A 19,779-nucleotide genomic window follows, 5' to 3' on the forward strand; every position below is an offset into this window, starting at 1 on the left:
ACTGACATTGTTTAGAATTTCTGGTGCATGATGATAATAAAAACAGAACTATTTTTAGTAAGGTTTCCTATTGTTTTTAAATTTTCTGCAGACAATGTTACCCCCTTATTGCCTGCACTGGGTGGCTCACTCCCCCTAGTCTTCCCACCGTATGCCACTGCCTGTTTAATGCTAGAAGAGGTCAGGACCTCAATATCATGTCTCAAGATTACTTGAACAAGCAGGTCTACATCTTTTGTATAATACAGGAGAATCCAAGGGACACACATATAACAAAATGGCCCAGTATAGGCAACCACTTAAAGGTATGGAATTCTGCAATATATATATACATATATATATATATAAACATTTAGAAATATTTAGAAGTAATTTTCCATTGGAAATTTTAAAGTAAATGCCCTAGGATTCCAGTATTTTCTTATAAGTCACACTATCATTGAGTCTGCTTTACTCTGGACACTAGAATATATGGAAACAACTTTGGCAAAGGGCAGAAGGCAAGGTTAATTGCGTATTTCTCTTAGTAGAATGATTCATAGAATTTAGGGAGAGAAAATGTGAACATAGCAACACCCCCCAACCCCACGTGCTGTTTCTGATCAAAATTAATGAGTTGTGATCAAGTTGGATAAATGAGTAGCTAGCTAATTAAAAAAAAAAAGTTTTCACTGTTCCTTCCAAGTTGGAAAATACATCTACTCAAAGTTCACCAACTCTATCCAAGAAACTGTCAGCCAGGATTATCAGAATGGCCTCTCAAGAATTAACCCATTGCCTGGGAGTCCAATGCATGACCTTGATCTCCGTGGTAAAACAACATCTATAAATAATGCATTAAGCATTTTCACATGCAGGCTGAGTAACATTCTTCATATTTGCTCGTGAATTCATGCTGCTCTTTAGGATGCTGCCTGTTTTCTCTGTAGTAACCTTTAAAAGGTGATTACATGTTTTTTTAAAAATGAGAGCATAGTGCCTATGAATTCCACAGCCTAGGTCTGTGAACTGTGAGAAGGAAAAAATAACATTCCTGTAACATCAAGTTAAATGTTTGCCAAGTCTGTTTTGATAAAAACATTTTACCTTTTTACTACTTTATATGCAAAATGAATTAGTGGAATCAGAGTAGGGCCATTTCTCACATAATTTCTCTCAGATGGTTTCCACTTAGTAGGGTATTCTGGGGCTCTGGATTAGCTGACCAAGAATATTTTACAGAAACTGAATTTGTCTCCCTCCAAATCCTCAGCAGATCTCCAGATTTACACAAGCACAATGAAAAGGGGTCTTTATTGTATCAGGAGCTTTTGCTTTGGTTTTGTTTTCCTTCCAATCATTCTACTCACTGTTAATGGGCGATTCACATAGGGCTCTGAGCTTGCATCTGATGGTGTCTGTCTAGAAAATCCAGGTTAATGTTGCATAAAAGCATAGCCAATCTGCTGGAAGAAGCATAGGATTTGAGAAAACATAAGCAACTGGCATGGCTGAATTTTCTTTTCTCAGAAATACACTTTTACCTTCTCACATAAGCTTAGATTTTTAGCCCAAGAAATTTCCTTTTGTAATTAAACTAAATCTGAAAAACAATAACAAACAAAGAAACAAACCAGAGGATCCCCACTCCCCAGAAAAACCCCCCAATGTGTGAGTTTTCTATATTGTTTAACATATTTTTTTCCTTACCAGCTCTAATTGTATACCAGCTTTTCTGAATGAACCCTGTACAAAATGAACAGATTTTATTTGCATGTTTTATTCCATATTATTTTGGACAAGAAAAGGTTGTGTGTGGGGGAGATGTAAAAAGGACTCCCAAACTGGGGTGCGACTGCCATCTAGTGTGAGGTGCTGTAACCCAGAAGGGAGCAGGAAGAATATCCGTGGGACGATCTTCTTGGAAATTGCCGAGGTTAGAGGAGGGACGAGACCAGTGCACGGAAGAAATATCTCCCACGCCAGTGGTGCAGTCACCATACAATGAATTCCTTTGCTGCAAAAGCATTAGTATGTGGTCAAACAATACAAAGTAGTCTATTTCTTCCAGCAACATGGAAAAACTCTTGTCAATTTTAAAAGCAAGTTCTTTATGAGAAGGCACGTCCCAATTGTAAAGGTTGTTAAACAGCAGGAATGATTTATTCAAGGCAGAACGTCCCCATCCTTTGAAAACAGTCCAGATACTCGTATGTCCACAGCTTTCTGTAAGGATGGTCACGTTTGCACACAGCTAGGCAGACAGTTTTGATGACACCTGAGTTTCCCTTCAAGCCCTCTGATTATATGAAATGAAAATGTTTGTCATTCATGCCCATAAGCAATTCATAAGGTATTTGTTGCTGACAGATGTATGACATTGGTAAAGACTTGCTGTACAGGATTCCAAACGTTAAACCTAACCGCAAAAAAACATAGGACGTGGTATGTGAAACCCTGGCTAAATATTTTTATTTATTTTTGCTTCACATGGCTCAAGAATACACATAACAAGACAGAAAGATGAGGGAACAAACATTATCCTTCTATAATGTTTTACAATTCTCCTCCCTTTTCAAAATCTTGTCCTGTTCTGACACAGATTCAATCAGGTATTAGCTGGTGCCTTTGTAGCTGACACTCAGCACCATTTCTTCTACTCATCATAGGACAATTCTTCAAGGCTTTATTTCACTAACTATAGCTCCCCCCAACCCTACTAACATATACACACATCCCCTCCCACCCCGTCCTACAACGGTGTGTGACCTTATAAGCTAAGGACTTTAGTGCCTTGGTTATATTAGAAATTTAAGACTCTAAAAGCTCAAAAGGCAGAAACCCGTGGGGTACGAGAGCTAATTTGGAGAACAGTAAGCATAAAATCTAAGCTCAGAGGAATTACCTATGTCAAAGTAACCTAGAACTGCAGGGTACTTTTGCTGGTTAAAAAAGTGACCTGTAACTCCAGGTATCTTGAACTAAAAACAATACAAAACAAAACAAAAAACACTGCTATCCCACACTGGACCCAGAAATGCTGAAGGAGGAAATAACATTGCCAGCCATGTGCTTGGTAGATAAAACGTATCCAGGAGGACATGCTGACATCATAGCCCAGACTGGCAGAATCTCCAACTTCTCAGGCCATCTTTTAGATAGAAAAATGTAGAGGGGATTGCCCATATAACCATTCTCAAGTTTTTGTAGCCACCTGTGTTTAAGAGGGGAATTCAGGTAAATTTCCTGTAGGTGTTCTCTGCCTGTGAAACAGGAAAGCAATAGAGGGAGGCGGAGTTACCTAGTGAAAGGGGACACAGAGATACTGCAGAGTGAGTTTAATGTACATCCGATAGCATGCATAAAAATCAGGGAGCAGATTTAACTGCCCTGTGTATTATTTATAGGAGTGGTATAAAGGTTAAGCTCCTTTTCATCCGGCAAGTAGAGAGAGGCACAAATAAACGGTGTGTCTTGGATCATAACCTAATGATCTGCCCCTTGCTTAGATTAAACATAATATATAGTTGATTATAAAGGTAAATCTGTTAATTCATCATTAAACATAGATCAGAAATAAATAACATCATAATCCTAGTTACCACAGGGTTAAAATCTACCTGTTTCATCAGAGACCCTCAAGTTGAAAACTGAGCTCCCCTGAAAAAAATCCACCCCTTGTCTTCTAGCACCATAGCCCAGATTCCCCGTTTCCCTGCCTCATTTTTTCCTGCCGCTCTGTATTTGTCCTTTTGTATCTGACATGAATAATGCCACAACCTGGACAATACACAGCCCTCTGGTAAGGCACTCACCCAGCTTTTCTAGGATTAATCACAGAGTAAAACCCTAAATAACATACTGATATATTAACTCCATTAAAATCTAATTCAGTGGCAATAACTTTTAGAAAACCAACAAAGGGCTTATGAAGAACAAAGTGAGAAGAGACTAAAAAAAGTAAATCAATGCTCTGACTGGAAGTAAATCAGAATTAGAGACAAGAGTATGAAATAAAAGAAACCAGGCTAGAGTCCCAACCTTTGCTACAAAACTCATATATTCTTGCGAGGTCTACCTTTGAATCTATACATATATACTTAAATAATACTTGGGAGCTCTTAGCTGATGAGAGGCTTTCAAGTGTTAGGATGCCCAATTCAATATTTAGGAGCTGCAATAACACCAAAGAGATTCCATTTGTGCTTTCAAAGACCCTATGTAAGAGTTTCATTGTGGATATTCACTAATTCATTCCTTTGAACTCTTCTACATGGGCAGCACTCTTCTAGATTGGGGCATGAAGGAATGAAGAAAACAGACCACCTCCCAGCTCTCACAAAAGTTGTAGGGATAGAGAATACACGGAATAGCATTGGAAAAAACCGAGGCAGCAGAGACCAAGGCATTCCTTTGAGAAGGTACAAAGGGAAGATGATGTTAAAACAGAGGGAGAAGACAGCCATCTACTAGCCAAGGAGAGAGGCTTGGACCAGATTTTCCCCTCGCAGCCCTCAGAAGGAACCAACACTGCTGCTATCCTGATCTCAAACTTCTAGCCTCCAGAACTGTGAGACAATAAAGTTGTGTTGTTTAAGCCACTCATTTTGTAGAACTTCGTTGCAGCAGCCCTAGATTGAATCTGGTATCTGATGCATAAAATACAGTCCAAGACTACCCCAGTAACCCGGAGAAAGACACCCCAGGAGGCTGGGACAACATGAGCACGGGGCACTAGGCAGGGACTCACGGAGGACTTGTGAGGGCTGACTCCAGACGGCCAGAGATACCAACCACATCATTCCTATGTCCCCAAGTTCCCATCCCACTGGCTTCTATCCTGATTTTACACGACACAGAAAACCTTCAATCCCAAATTGTTTCCCACTGGAAATCACCCCCCGCCCCCGCCCAACACACACACATACAAATTTGGTATTTGAAAGAGTTTGGGACATGGACAAAAACAAAAATGAAAAAAGAAATGGGTGAGATAAGATATTTCTGAAAAGGTTTTTTTCCCCCATTATATATGGCATTTGGCTAGCTCTAGTTAATGCCAAGGTACTAGATAAAAAATGGGAAATTCTGTAAAATAGGCAGCAGCAGCATTTGATTTCATTTAGCTGCTGCCTCTGTTTTGACATTTCACCAAGAAACAAAAATTAACATAAATATTAAATGTAGCAAAATTTAAAAACTAGAAGAAAAATGTTGTCCTTTTTTGGTGCCCATAAATTGCCTATGCCTCTGTGTGTGCATGTGCACCTGTCTCTGTGTGTGTGTGTATATGTAAAAACCGGCACTCATTTTCCGTGGTCTGATTAATTTAGTCTGTGATACTACCAATCACAAGTTTGCAAATCTGCTGCACAATGCATTGAAAGAGTGTTTGTGTAAGACACACATGTTCAAGTTCTCACTGAACCATCCACTAATATTGTGACTTTGGGCCACTTCTTCCTTCTGAGCCTCAGTTACTTCATCTGTACAAGTGTGGATTTAAAATGCACATCCTGCTTATCTTAAAAGTTGATTGTGAGATCCAGATGGTACTCTGTAATTGAAAGTGTTTGGTAATAGCAATAATGTGATATTGATAGCAAGTCACTGGGTCACCATCCTTTAGAAGCATATTAAAAAATGCTGCCAGTTTCAATTTTCAAGGAGCAGTGCATTTCAATATCTTTCTTATTGATGGTATCAGAACCATTGTTTGTGCTGAGCTCTGCGTTCTTCAAGAAATGTCATGATGTAAAATAAAAAAGCATTATCTCGATACATATAGTGCTCCGTGCTATTCAAGAGTGGATCAGTAGATTTGCCTGAGTATCAAAAAGCTCCGTATTTATCAAAAAACAAAAACAAACCCCAAAACAACCCTCCAGTGTTTTATACATTCAAGAACACCAGTTACCTGACATCACATCTCCCCCAGGGGAGGTATGAATGAAGAGCAGAGAGAAGATGACAGTATCAGCCTGATTGGAAGTCCCTCCACAGGGAAACAGGAAAGGTGAGGTGCTTCCCCTGCCCCCAGATAGAAGCCATAATGTTTATTTGAAATGGATGCAACATAAAGAAAATGGCCAAAGACAAATCCTTCATTATCACTCAGACCTGTTTCTCTCCCAGCTCTCCCCATCTCAGTCATGGTCACCCCTACGTACTCAAGTACTCAAGCCAGAGATCTGGAAGAGGTTCTCAGCACTCTCTCCTCCTTTATCTGACAGGTTCGATCTATCATCCCCAACTGTTGATTTAATCTTAAAATCATGTCTTGATCTCTCTGTCCATCTCCATGCCGCTGTCACGTGGTCCAGGTCCAGCCCACTGTCAGGTCTCACCTGATCTACTGAAGTCGCCTCCTAACCAACCTTTGGCTCCTACTCCTGCTTCTCTACAATCCATTCACCACACGACAGCAAGGATGATTTTTTAAAATATAAATCAGATTATGTTGCCTCCTGATTAAAATCCTCCAAGGGATCCTCCAAATCCTAACCACAGCTTGCCAAGCCCTCAGTCGCTCATGACAAAGCCATGCCTATCTGTGTTTTTGTCTCCTACCACACTTCCTATTACTCATGGCAACACAGCCACACTGGCCTCCTTTCTCTTCTCAGAGCCAACCTCCTGCTGGCCTTATGGGTCTGGCACTTCCTACTCCCTTTGCCTTAGGTGCTTTTACATTCATGCATCTTTATGAGACAGGATCTTTCCTGTAATTTCTAGTTTCATTTCAAACCCCATTTCCTCAGAAACACCTTCCTCATGATTTCAAGTAGTCCCCCGCCCACCTCTCATTCACTCTCTATCCTATCACCTAATTTTATTGTCTTTAAAGACCTTATTACATTAAAGTTTCTTGTTTATGAACATGCTTATCATTTATCATTCTCACCCTGGAATCCCTTCTCCACCCCCATGGCATATTAGAAATTAAATTGCACGAGAGCAAGGACCTTTGCTGTCCTGTCCCATGTTTTGTTCCTAACATGTTGATGCATAAATGAAAAGAACAATATAAGATGGAAAGATCTGGGTAGAGCTACCTGGGTAAAGGCGTAGCCAAGGGAGACCAAGGGGAGACATCCAGTGCAGAAGAAGAGAATGAAGGTACATTGGTGGATGAGGTTTCATACATGTAAGGAGATAAAGAACTTAATAGGAGTCGGGATTTATCCTGAGAGGACAAGATCCAGTTCTTTCTCTCAGATAGAAGACATGCCTGCAGCCCCTTAGAAATCTGCTTTCCGTAAGAAGAAGTGATTAAATTTTGCTACACTTGAAAAGAACACTTTAACCAACAGGAAGTTTCTTATTGATTGGGATATTTAGATGTCCCTGACACTGGCCCCTGAATTCTCAACGTGTGGTTAAGAACAAATCATAGCAGAGAAGATAATTTTACCTTTTCCTTGATGACACCTTTAAACAGGACCTAGGCACAGAGAACAGCTGTGTCAGGGGGGAGTTCACTAGCCTAGTCCAGCTGTTAAGGCCAGGGATGTGAATTCAATCAGTGAATTATAGGATTTTATGTTAGAAGGAACCTTAAAAATCATCTGGGCCAACCACTGCCCATACTACAAATAAATCAACCAACCCATAATTCAAACGAGGAAAAAAGCCCAAGAGGTTGACTAAATCTCTTCTTTCTTCTTGCTAATTTAAGACTGTTCCCATACTTCATTCTATGAAGAAAAAGCCAAAAGCCTTGCTCATCTTCCTTCTCTACCTAAGAAGGTCCCAAAGTGTGACATAAGCTGGCACACGGCACGGTGGAAATCATTTCTGCGGAGATCTGCCAAATGACTTGAGTGTTTCACTCTAAATTCAGCCAAACCCAAGGAAGTTCTTTGACAGGTTTCTCAGGCCTCAGGCCCTTTTGTGCTGCACCCTTTCAAAGGCTCGTCAGAATACATCCGTGAAGGAACAAAACATTGGCAGGATGGAGTAGCCAATATGTCCATATATACCATGTGGTAATAACACTCTCTGATTCGTTTTTCATGCTTAATCCAGCTTTAAGGGTTTTCAGATACAACAATTCCTCTTTGTTCTCAGCAGTTGAGGTTGTGCATTCGATAGATCCAACATTAAAAAATATCACTCAGACACTTCCTGTGTCACCTGCACAGAGTCTTCGGGAGATCAAGGCTTCTGTCTGAGCCCTGGGGAATGTCTCTTCTCTCCAAGGAAACACATCAAAGATAAAAGCTCCCTCCTCCACAAATAATCAAAGAAATCCAAATATAAGCAGCAAGTGAAATGGGAAAGTGAGATGCTGCTAAATGCACGAGTCACGTGTGTGCTTTCAGAGCGTCGCATCTCCTGCTCTGTCTTCTCTCCCGTGGCAGCTGCCCACAAGGTTGACTAACACTGAATAGTGACACTGGCATGTGATGTATGGGGCTGTCTGATTCGTCAGTTTTCAATTGCCTGGTGGAAAAGCTGAGTTCTTCATCCCTACCACCATCCTCCTCCCTCTATCCCTTTCTGCTCTTCTCAGAATATAAGAAATACAAGAATTTCTTATTATCTTAAGGATCCTTGTTGCCTCTTTCTCGTGGTGTTTTGTCGCTAGAATCTGACTGATAAGTGCTTCTGTTCCTCCCCCCCCCCCATTGGAGCCCCCAGAAAACTGGCAGTCTTGACACTTTTCTGACATTTCTAAACAACTCAGGCTCTTCCTGCCAACTCCCAGTGGCTCTCTAAACCTTTTTAATCCTGTAGAATGCAAACTAATCTACAGAGAGAAAGGTGCCAGGCCTGGTCTGGCAGCTGGAGCTACGAATGTCAGAGTGGGGAAAATGATAAATACACCTGCCACAGAGAAAGGGAGAGACGTGGCCAGGCTCAGCACCACAATAAGGTTATTTAATGTACAGAGATAGGCAGGACACTCTCCAGTACCCTCGAGTGCAAATTGTATGGAGGCGATTTGTTCAGAAAGAAAAATGACAGCTATTAATAATGCGCACAGTCTGGAGGTGGCTGTGTTTGGGAACACAGGGAGATAAGGAGCAGAAATCCTGCGTCCCCTCAGATCACTCTTAGCTTTTCTCTGTTTGATCCAGGGCTACAGAAATCACTAGTGTCTCAGGATCTATACATCCATCCTGTGGAAGAAGAGGCATGATTGCCTCTCACATAGAAGCAACTGGATTAAGTTAATATCAGGCTGGTCCAGAAGCAAAAAGTTGACATTGGGGAAAAAGGTGTCCTTCTGTGTTCCCAACTTCTCCCTGGTCAGAAGTGGTGTGCTGGGCAAAGCCTTGAGTTTAGAGTTAGATGTGAATTGCAAATTGTGAAAATGTTTCTACCATCTTTTTTTTCTTAAGTCAATCAAGCATGCCAGGTCTGTGCACTAATGAAGTATTTCCACTTAAGATATGGATCCAAGACTTTATGTGTGCGTACATACACACACACACACACACACACACACACACACACACACTGCTCTTCCAATTAAAGGCAAATCTGGAGATAGAGACTTAGAAAAGGTCTCAGGAAAAAAATCACAAGTGGAGGTCTGCAAGTTTGCCTTAACCAATTTTTCCTAAGATCATAATCTCCTAGAGGGCAGAGACCATATCACTTTACTTAATTTTAGACCCCCAAACATGGAACCATATACAATTAAATAGTTGGGAAATTATTTGGATGACAATGACACTAGTGACAATATAGCTTAAACTGTTAAACTCAAATGAAATTATGACATAGGCAATTTAATCAATTTCTTAGAGCAAAATGAGAATGATTGATACCTAAATGGATAATGACAGATGGAATACTGGGAACTAGACTCTTAGGCACCACAGGAATATTGAACTTAAATAAAAAGCCAGTCCTCCCTTTCCCCTCAACACAGACAAATCAACTGATCTTCATAAGGAATCAGAGAATTCCTGATTCTCTGATTCAGGAAGGAATATGATAAGGAAACGATAAGGAAGGAATCGTTTTCCTTCTTTTCTTATAAAGGGACTATGGCCCCAATCTTATCAAATTTACCTAGGTTGAAAATAATGTAGCCTAATGAATAATATGCATCCATTTTCTTTCAAAATGTTGGCCTCATAGGAAGCTAATAAAAAAAAATGTCAACTGATTTCCTATAATACTATTTTTCATAGAAAAATCACAAGTATGTCCTAAGGTGCAAAAGCATAACTGCAAGCTATTCTGAAGCTTACACTGCAATCTTAAAGTAATACATTTTATAGAACATTTTGTAATAATGTAAATATTGGCCACTGATAAAATTTTCATTTGATAATTATTTTTCTTTGACATTAAGGTCAATATTTGTCAATGTTATGGCCACAAACCTCAAAGGAAATATGTCTGACACTTTATATTTCTTATCTAAGCATCCAATGGAACAGCCAACTGACCACTGAGTTCAATATAAACCGACATCTGAGGTAGTATGTTTGCAATTATTACAATTTTTAGAACCAGACATTGGTGAGTTTTGATCAATGCTAGACCACAGGCAACTGAGTTCTTTCCAGACCTTTCCATCTTTGAACTCTTTCCAGAGATAGTTTTTGCTGGGAAAAACAGATCATATTGACTTCATGCAAGGGAGAGAGAAAATCTTGGAAAAAGTACATTTAAAATAAATAATATTTTATAAATATGTATAAAATTTATGTCTCTATATATACAGTAGATAGGTAGATAGATAGGTAGAGATATACTCATATTAAACTACTGTGGAAAATTATTCTTAGTGCTCCCCAAGTCAGGCTTGATTTTATGAGTTTCTGAAAAAAAAAGACTGAGCTTGAGAATTAAACAAGAAATGCTATCTTACCATAATAACATTTTATCCCCCATGATCCAGAAAAGATGAAAGCCATCAAGTAATATACAGGACTCTGCCTTTAAAAAGTCAGTTAAAAATAAATAAATAAATAAATAAATAAGTCAGTTAAGACAGCCTATGAGAACTCTTATCTCTGAAGATGATCCTGTGAGATTTTCAGGGCATTGTATCAGATTTATATGAGATATTTATTAAGGAAATATTATAAAGTTCATCAAACTCGATTTAGAGTTATTGAGCACTTATTAAACACCCAAATTAAGTACCCAGAACACCTGCATTAAGCCTTGAAAACAAAATTACACCAAAATACTTTAGAATCATCTTGATACCTCAGATACACGTCTGATACATCAATATTTAAATGTCCAAACAATATACACTAACCTTAAACAAATCTATCTCAATAATATTATTTGAAAATTAAACCAAAAATGCACTTGAGGTCATCTGAAAAGCTCAGTGGCCCTCTGTCTACTGAGACAAATTTTTTAAAGTAAGTAACAAAATTTTTAATCCAAGTGAGAAGTACATGACTTTCACTGCAGAAATGATAGTGTTCTAGGAACTCAGAACTGACAATTAGGAGTACCAAATACTTAGTTTTGATTTATGAGTAATAACTTTCTTGAAAAGAATGTGTTATTATTTCCCTACCTGCTTCTTTAGTGTTATATCTCCTGCAGACTCCATATATTTCTACTGTACTTTTATTGAAGTGATTCTTTTCTGTTTTTTTGGCTGCTCTGGGTCTTCGTTGCTGCATGGGGGCTTTCTCTAGTTGCAGTGAGCAGGGGCTACTCTTCGTTGCAGTGCACGGGCTTCTCATTGCAGTGGCTTCTCTTGTTGTGGGGCACAGGCTCTAGGCATGCAGGCTTCAGTAGTTGCAGCATACAGGCTCAGCAGTTGCGGCTCGCGGGCCGCATGGGCTCAGTAGTTGTGGCGCGTGGGCTTAGTTGCCCTGCAGCATGGGGGATCGTCCTGGACCAGGCAGATCGAATCTGCCTGCATTGGCAGGAGGATTCTTAACCACTGGACCACAAGGGAAGTCCCTACTGAAGTGATTCTGATTAATGAAATCTCGTGAAAAAGATCAGAGCAAATAATCGTAAGACAAAGTGGTATTTTAATTGAGTCACTACTTCCTCCTAACAACATATGAATTTGCGTATAAACTTATTTCTTCTTATTAAAAATAAATCATCCCTCATGTAAGATACAAAAGTTTAAGTAGAAGCAACAACAATCCATGTGAACTGTTTGAAATTTACAAAATGCCTGATCTTGGAGTGTCCACTACAATGAGCAAGTATTACATGGTTTTTGTTGAAGTTCATTCATATTCATAAAATATGGTTCTGTGAAACCTGAGATTATACTGAAATAGTCTATTCAATTCAGTCTAGCATCATAGTCATTAAGAAAATATATTATCCTTAGTAACATATTATAGGAAGCAACAATAACCATCTGTATGAAATTTATAATTTTATAAGACCAGGAACATAATTATAATCATTTTCTATTAAAGGCATGGGTCAATAATTCAAAGACCATTTTCCATATCTAGATAATACTACAATAGCAGCAATTATTTGCTTTGGCCATTAATCGACTCTGACCTAGGGTTATTAATCTTTCATTTACCCTCCACTCTTGCTTACGTAAACATGTTATTTTAAATGTATGAGAGACCACTTTCAAGCATTAGAACACTCACAATTGTTACTTCCCAAGTGTTGTTCTGCATTTGTAGGTATGTAATCACTTCTTAACCTACCTTGTTATTAAACTGGAATGACCTTGGAATGGGCTGCTGAGGCTCTGAAGAGATTTAAGAGAAAAGCAGCATCATTGGAAGATGCCTTTGATTCAATACTAAGTGCAAGAGGAAAGTACAACTTGCATGAATTATTATTATAACTATAGTAACATCTTAGGCATGGGAAATACCTGAAATACCTAAGAACTGCCTCGTTGTTGTGCTAAGTTGTTTAAACTGCATAATTTCCATTTTCTTCATTCTGCTTTTCAATATTGCCAGTTTTTCTTACTTAGTGTTTATTACTTTATATATTTACTCCCTTTTTTGGAAACGCGAAAGTAAAGGGCTTCCCTGGTGGCACAGTGGTTAAGACTCTGCCTGCCAATGCAGGGGACATGGGTTCAAGCCCTGGTCCGGGAAGATCCCACATGCCGCAGGGCAACTAAGCCCGTGCGCCACAACTACTGAAGCCCATGCGCTCTAGGGCCTACGTGCTGCTACTACTGAGCCCACGTTCTGCAACTACTGAAGCCCGCACACCTAGAGCCCGTGCTCCGCAACAAGAAGCCACGGCAATGAGAAGCCCGTGCACCGCAACAAAGAGTAGCCCCTGCTCGCCACAGCTAGAGAAAGCCCTCACGCAGCAACAAAGACCCAATGCAGCCAAAAATAAATAAATAAAATAAATAAATTTTAAAAAAAGTATATAGTAAGGATATATCATTTATATTATATATACTATGTAATATATATATATATATATATATATGTATTTTAAAGTATAAAATAGTGTTACTGTTTTCAGTTTGCCTGGTTTCTGGACGATTTTATTTTCGACCTTCAGAAAAGCTCATTTAAAGTAACAGTTAAAGCAGATGGTTTCAAACATCTCCTTAAACTGGAATAACAACAAAATGTTTCATAGAATTCAACAAATGAGAAGAATTCAAATGCCCCAAACATCAGAACCAAATGGTACAAATAAAAATGTCTAAATTTGTTCCTGAAACCAAAGGACAAGGTGGTAAAGGAAGAACATCACCTTTTCTATAGAATCATCAGACCTCGAGAGAGATGGTCCACTTTGCCATAGAAACAGTTAAAGAATAAATAAGCAATCGCAGCAGCATTATGGAGAGTCAGTTATGTGTTTTAAAATCTATGGAGTGATAATGCTAATTCAATATGAAAATCTTCCCAATTAGCCATTTCAGTAAAATAGCAAATTAACCAATCTCTTATTATAGAAAGTGCCATTTTCACAATTTAATAAAACACAAATCTATTATGGCAAATAAGGTTAATGTGGAAAAATGCCATAGACATTTTAAAAATGAGACTTTGTAATGTGTTAATGAGCCCGCCTAAAAAAGTAGGTCATTTTGGCTCTGCTGTGCCATTGTTCTGAAACTAGTCTAGGAAGAAATATAGAGTAATAACATCTAAAACATAGAAATAAACACTAATTTGTGAATTCATTTAGACTTACAAACCTCTTTGCATATTCTTATAAAATATTTCTTTCAACAACAAAAAAAGTTGCTCACAGCCTAGGACTTAGAAGGAGAGAGGATGGAAAAAGTGTCTTGTCTCCTCTGTATCGAGGTGATTACACAGCAAGTATCCTCATCCTTCTCCCATGTCCCCAACTATCTTGCTATTTCGTCATCTGTTAACTACGCGTTCTTAACAAATTTGTTTTATGTGTCCATAGAGGCAAAATATATGTTTGGGGCACCAGCAATGCAGGGGTTAACAAAAACAACAAAAAACAGGAGGTAAATTTCAGCTTTGATTAACCTGTCAAAGTTTTTGTGATCTAAAATAAGGCTATTTTTATGCTACCCCATAGATTTGGTGCTTTATAGTTTAATGTTATTTGTTTCATATTGGAAGAAAGAGGATTAGCATGTACTCAATGTACTTGGCCTTTAAGGTGGTGACAAGTCTGAATGGAGAAACAAGAGAGAATCAGAGATATTTGGACAGAAGTTATAACAGGCTTCGTGATAGACTAATATAAAAGGTGGAGAAGAATACAAAGTCAAAGATAGTTCTAAGGTTTTGAGCTGGGCAAAATAGTGGAAGTGTCTCCAGAATTAAGATGGGAGAAAGGATCAGAGCAGAACAAAAGATAAGTTACTTTTGAGCCCTGTTTAGTTTGAAGAGACCACTAAGTAGCATTAAATGATTTGGTCCCAAAGAGTAAATGTAGGACACCCCAAATTCTGAGTCTGATGGTGAGACAGAGGAGGTCATTATTATGTGGACACGGCCAATCAAAACATATAATTATGACTTGTCCATGACTAACTCAAACCTTTCCAAGCCCCCGTGCCTAAAGATCTGACAGTATGATATTAAATAAAACAATCATGGAGACCAACATATTGCATTTTGTTCACGATGGTGTTGTTTGGTTTGGTGTCTCTTTCATTATCCTAGAGATATTAACCTCTAATCTTAGACACTTGTGAGGATGAGTGATCATCTTAGGTAATTAGGCCAAGTCACTGAACCCTTCTGTCATACAAATAAGCAAAGAAAAACTTGTTTGGCTTTTTTGTTTTATTTTTCTTTAGTAACTTTGACCATTTTTATCATGAGAGTAGCATAACCTTCTAATTAATTAATTGAATGTACCATATTGGTTGAGAGTGAGAAGGTAAGGAATAAAGAGTGAATTCATGGGTGGTTAGTAAATTTTAATTATTGGAGTAAGTTTTTAACCTCCGTTTTGAATTCTAACTTGATCAGTAGATTTCAGGCCTCCAGTAGGTAAAGTATGAAAAAGAGAATGCTCAGGAGTCATGAAAATGCATTTTAATACCGACAGTAGCTTACCAATGTTCAGTTACATCTCTATACCCCGTCAGGGGCTCTAAAATACCAGTGTTGCTGAGGCCAGTCTTTAGGTTTTCATGTCCATTAATCTTTTGTAGTCCTACTGTATTTGCTTGAAGGGAATTTAGAGTGCATAATCCAATCTTATTTTTTTAAAGACATGATGAAACTGATGGTCAGAGGCTAAATAATAAGTCCAGGACTCCATGGCTAATTAAAAGCATGGAGCAGGGCTTTCAGTTTAAGCCCCAGCATATAAAGAGCTTGTAAATTGTCACTTCCAACCTTACAACAAGAAAAAAGCTGAACTAACTGAAAATCAATGACTTTTCTTGAACAAATCTGATAACTGTGGTTCCAGGACAAACCACCACCCCGAAATCTAAAGAGACAGATACGTCAAGAGAGATACAGCTTCTGAGCTTGGCTCAATCTGGAGCAGAAGCCACTGGAATCCTTATTTGGTAGGAACACTTGAATGACTATTTTGTTAAATTGGTAGAGATTGAATTCAGACTAGTGTGAGAGCGAGACATTCCTGGGGGTAGCAGTCTTAGGGAGGTCCTAAATTTATGTGAGCTTTTATTCCAAAAACTCCACTGAGGTTTCATGGTAAGGATCTGAGAAGGATTCCCTTATGGCCCAGGCTGGGGGAAGGGAGGAGTAGTAATCTTAAAATCCACACATATTCTATGCCCTAACAAAAGTCTAGTCTCCAGAGGGAAGGGATTCACCACAGGGCAAGCTTGAAACCTTAACCCCAGTTCAGAAAAGGGAATCCTGCTCCAATTCCAGCCTTCCTGTCTCACTCAGGGAACAAAAATGTCAACAGGGTACCAGACGGTGAGGAAATAGAGACACTGCAGTCAGAGAAAGGGGTAGCAGAATGGGGGGAATAAAAAGCTACATTCCTGGAGGAGGAACAGAAATACTTGTGAAGGTTTCACCTCTGAGACCCAAGCTCACGAAAAGGTTGAGACTTAATAAGAAGATTATAGCATGCCCCTCCCCCCTCCACATTTTAGAACATCAACAAGACTCCAACATAATAACAGTGGATTATAGCGGAAAGACACATAGTTATAGTTGGAGGTTTCAACATCCCTCTGTCAGTAATTGAAAGATCAAGCAGGCAGAAAATCAGTAAGGTTCTAGATAACCTGAATAACACTATCAGTCAACTTGATCTAATTGACATTTATAAAATACTCTAAACAACAACAGAACACACATTCTTCTCAAGCTCACATGGCATATTCATCAAGATAGACCACACTCTGGTCTGTAAAATGTAACTTAATAAATTTAAAACAATGAAAATCATACAGAATACATTCTCAGACGAAAACAGACATAAACCAGAAAGGCTTCAAGGACCTACAACAGTTTCTTCTAGGTCCTTTGTTCTTCTGAAAGAGAATAAAGTTGGAGGACTCAACTTGCCCAACTGCATGACTTAAAAGCTACCAGAAACAAGATAGCATAGTATAGGCAAAATAAAAGACATATTGGTAAATGGAACCGAATATAGAGCCCAGAGATAGACCCACACAAATACAGTCAATTGATTTTTGACAAAGGCACAAAGTCAATGAAATGAAGAAAGGATCGTCTTTTCAACAAATCTCCCATGCAGAAAAATTCCAAATAATTTTGGTAAATGCTCATGCCTCAAAGTGTTGGTACATAACTCTCCACCCCTTCAGATGCCCTCCAGGTAGTGACTTCCTTCCAAAGAGTACATTATGGAAAGGGGGCAAGAAGGGACTTTACAGTGGAGGAACCTGACAAATACTACTTTAGCCAAGTGATCAAGGTTAATATCAACAGTGACAAGTCATGTTGAGAACAAGTACCATTGATATGCTGTAAGAAGGACAGCCTTCCTCTGTGATCTTTCTTCTCTCCTGTTTAAAAATGAGAAACATTAGAAAAAAAAAATTGAGATATTTCACAAAACACCTGACCAGTAATCCCCAGAACTGTCAAGGTGTTCAAAAACAAAGTATGTCTGACAAATTTTTACAGGCTATTGGAGCTTAAGAAACATGATGACTAAAGGTAATTTGATATCCTGGAACAGAAAAGGGACATTCAAGAAAAAATCGTGATATTGGAATAAACTATGGGTTTTAGTTATAAAGATATAGCAAAACTGGTACATTAGCTGCAACAAATGTACCATAGAAATATTAACAACAGAGAAAACTGGCAGCTGGGTATACAGAAATTCTGTAATATTTTTGCAACTTTACTAAAAAAAAAAAAAAAAAAAAAGTATAGCCAATTGCCTGATTCAGCTCATTTGTTTTTTTGGAAAATACTAGCCTGACTCACACTAGCTTGCTCAACTCATCCAGGTTTTTTTTTTTTGCTAATATGACACATTGCTTATGTGTCAATGTAGCAATCTATATTTGTTTGATATTACATTTTATTCTTTCCTGAGTGCTGGGTACCTAGTAGTCACTCAATAAATATTTTCTGAACGCTAGAAGATTGTCCTTCCTTAAGTTCCCAGGGAAAAATATTATTTTAAGGAAAAAAGGCTACAGGCATCAATAAAATGAAACCTGTTCACCTCTGCATCCATTTAAAAGCAGTTTCTTTAAAGATTCCTCTTATTTGACAAAAGAGAAAGAACGAAATTAATCTCTATTAAAGATACACTCCATAGAGGACAGAAACCATCATTTTCTTTCACAAAACTTTTTGGTCTTTTCAGAATTAAAAAAAAAAAAGGCATGGGACATTTTAAAAGAGAAGAAAGCAAAAGAACAATCCATGTAAGTTTACAAATTTGCTGAGTTGTAGGGTTCTTGAAAGCCTTTCCATTACAAAATTAATCCTGGGGCAGAAAAGAATTCCAGATTCTGGAGCTCATGTCTGAGAAACTTATTTTTCCCTGGAGCTTAATTCTTAATGGGTCTCAAAGAATTAGGACTTCAGGGCATACAAACACAGAATCATTGAATAATTCAAGTTGCAAAGCTCAATATGCAGATTACATTTCAGGAATATATGGCCCCAAATTTCATATGGACAAGAGAATAATCTTCTGTTGCTAAGTATTACTTAACAATAATAAATTCATGAAGCGTTTCTATTTTGCCAATCTGGAAAAAAATAGAAAACAAAAAGAAAAATGACCTTCACTATCTTTCATCTGCAATAAAATGTGGGAATACTGCCCTTTGGAAGGGGCAGGAGTAAGAAAGAAGCCACGAATCTCTTTGTATCACTAATGATATTAGAACAGCTTGCTTCTATTTTAAATCCCCAGAGATCTTGCTGGGATCTTTTTCCTCCATAGCTTACTTCCTTTTATCACCATTTCCTTTATGAGAATACGATATGTACTGAATGGACCCAAGCATGAAAGGTAGTTTTCAGAATGGATTAGAAAATTCCCAGTTTATATGATACATTGTATTTTTATTTCCTAGTTATATACTTAACATGCTTATATTTAAACATTTTATAGATTCCTCTTTTAAAGCCCTCTCTTTTAGTGGTTAAGTACCTTGAAGCCAAGATCTTACATTAAAGGAGAATCTAATTAGACCTTTCAATTCAGACAGGCTGCTGAACTCTTTTAGCTCCACTATAGAAATGTACAGTAAGACATTTTTTTGGTCTCCGTGGTGAAAATAGTAGTTATCTTCAAGGAAAAAAAAAAGGAAAAGACATGAATTATCCCACCTCAATTTAAGCACAAGGAGCAGGCAGGTGACCCTCTTTGTCCTTCTACATAAGAAGGAAGGTGGTTTTCAAATTGTGAGACAGCTACTAGGAGTGGGGGTGGGGAAAAAGTGTGTTGTTGCTGCATTTAAACCCTTAAATACATCACATCTAAAATGCCTTCACACTGAAAGCATGAAAATTGCAGTAACTACTTCAATAAGCAAGTAGTTTAAATATAATTTCTGGCACCATGTATATGTTCACAGAGAAAATGAGTTAAGAAAGACAGAATGTAGTTTTACAAAAATGAAAGCATAAAATGCTAAATATGCTTGCAAGTGTGTATCCATGAAAGTAATGTCATTTAAGAAAAAGAATTAGCTATTGACAAGGAAGCGTATTTCTTCCTAACTGACATTTGGCATTAAGCTAGCTTTGAGAAAGAGGGTAGAAAAACCTTATAACAGAAATTCCTATCATCAATATCAAATGAAGCATGTCAAGCTTGCAGCCAGGAACTAGAAAGGACTTGGGATGCAAAGAGGGTGGGGATGGGGGGAGAGAAGACAACCTCTATGAGGTTAGATCAGAATGGCTTACATCACTTCTGAATGAAATAAACTTGAAGATGGTGCTCAGAAAGCTGATATGGTAGATAATG

This window comes from Balaenoptera musculus, chromosome 11 (assembly GCF_009873245.2).
Source record: "Balaenoptera musculus isolate JJ_BM4_2016_0621 chromosome 11, mBalMus1.pri.v3, whole genome shotgun sequence".
NCBI classification, from domain to species: domain Eukaryota; kingdom Metazoa; phylum Chordata; class Mammalia; order Artiodactyla; family Balaenopteridae; genus Balaenoptera; species Balaenoptera musculus.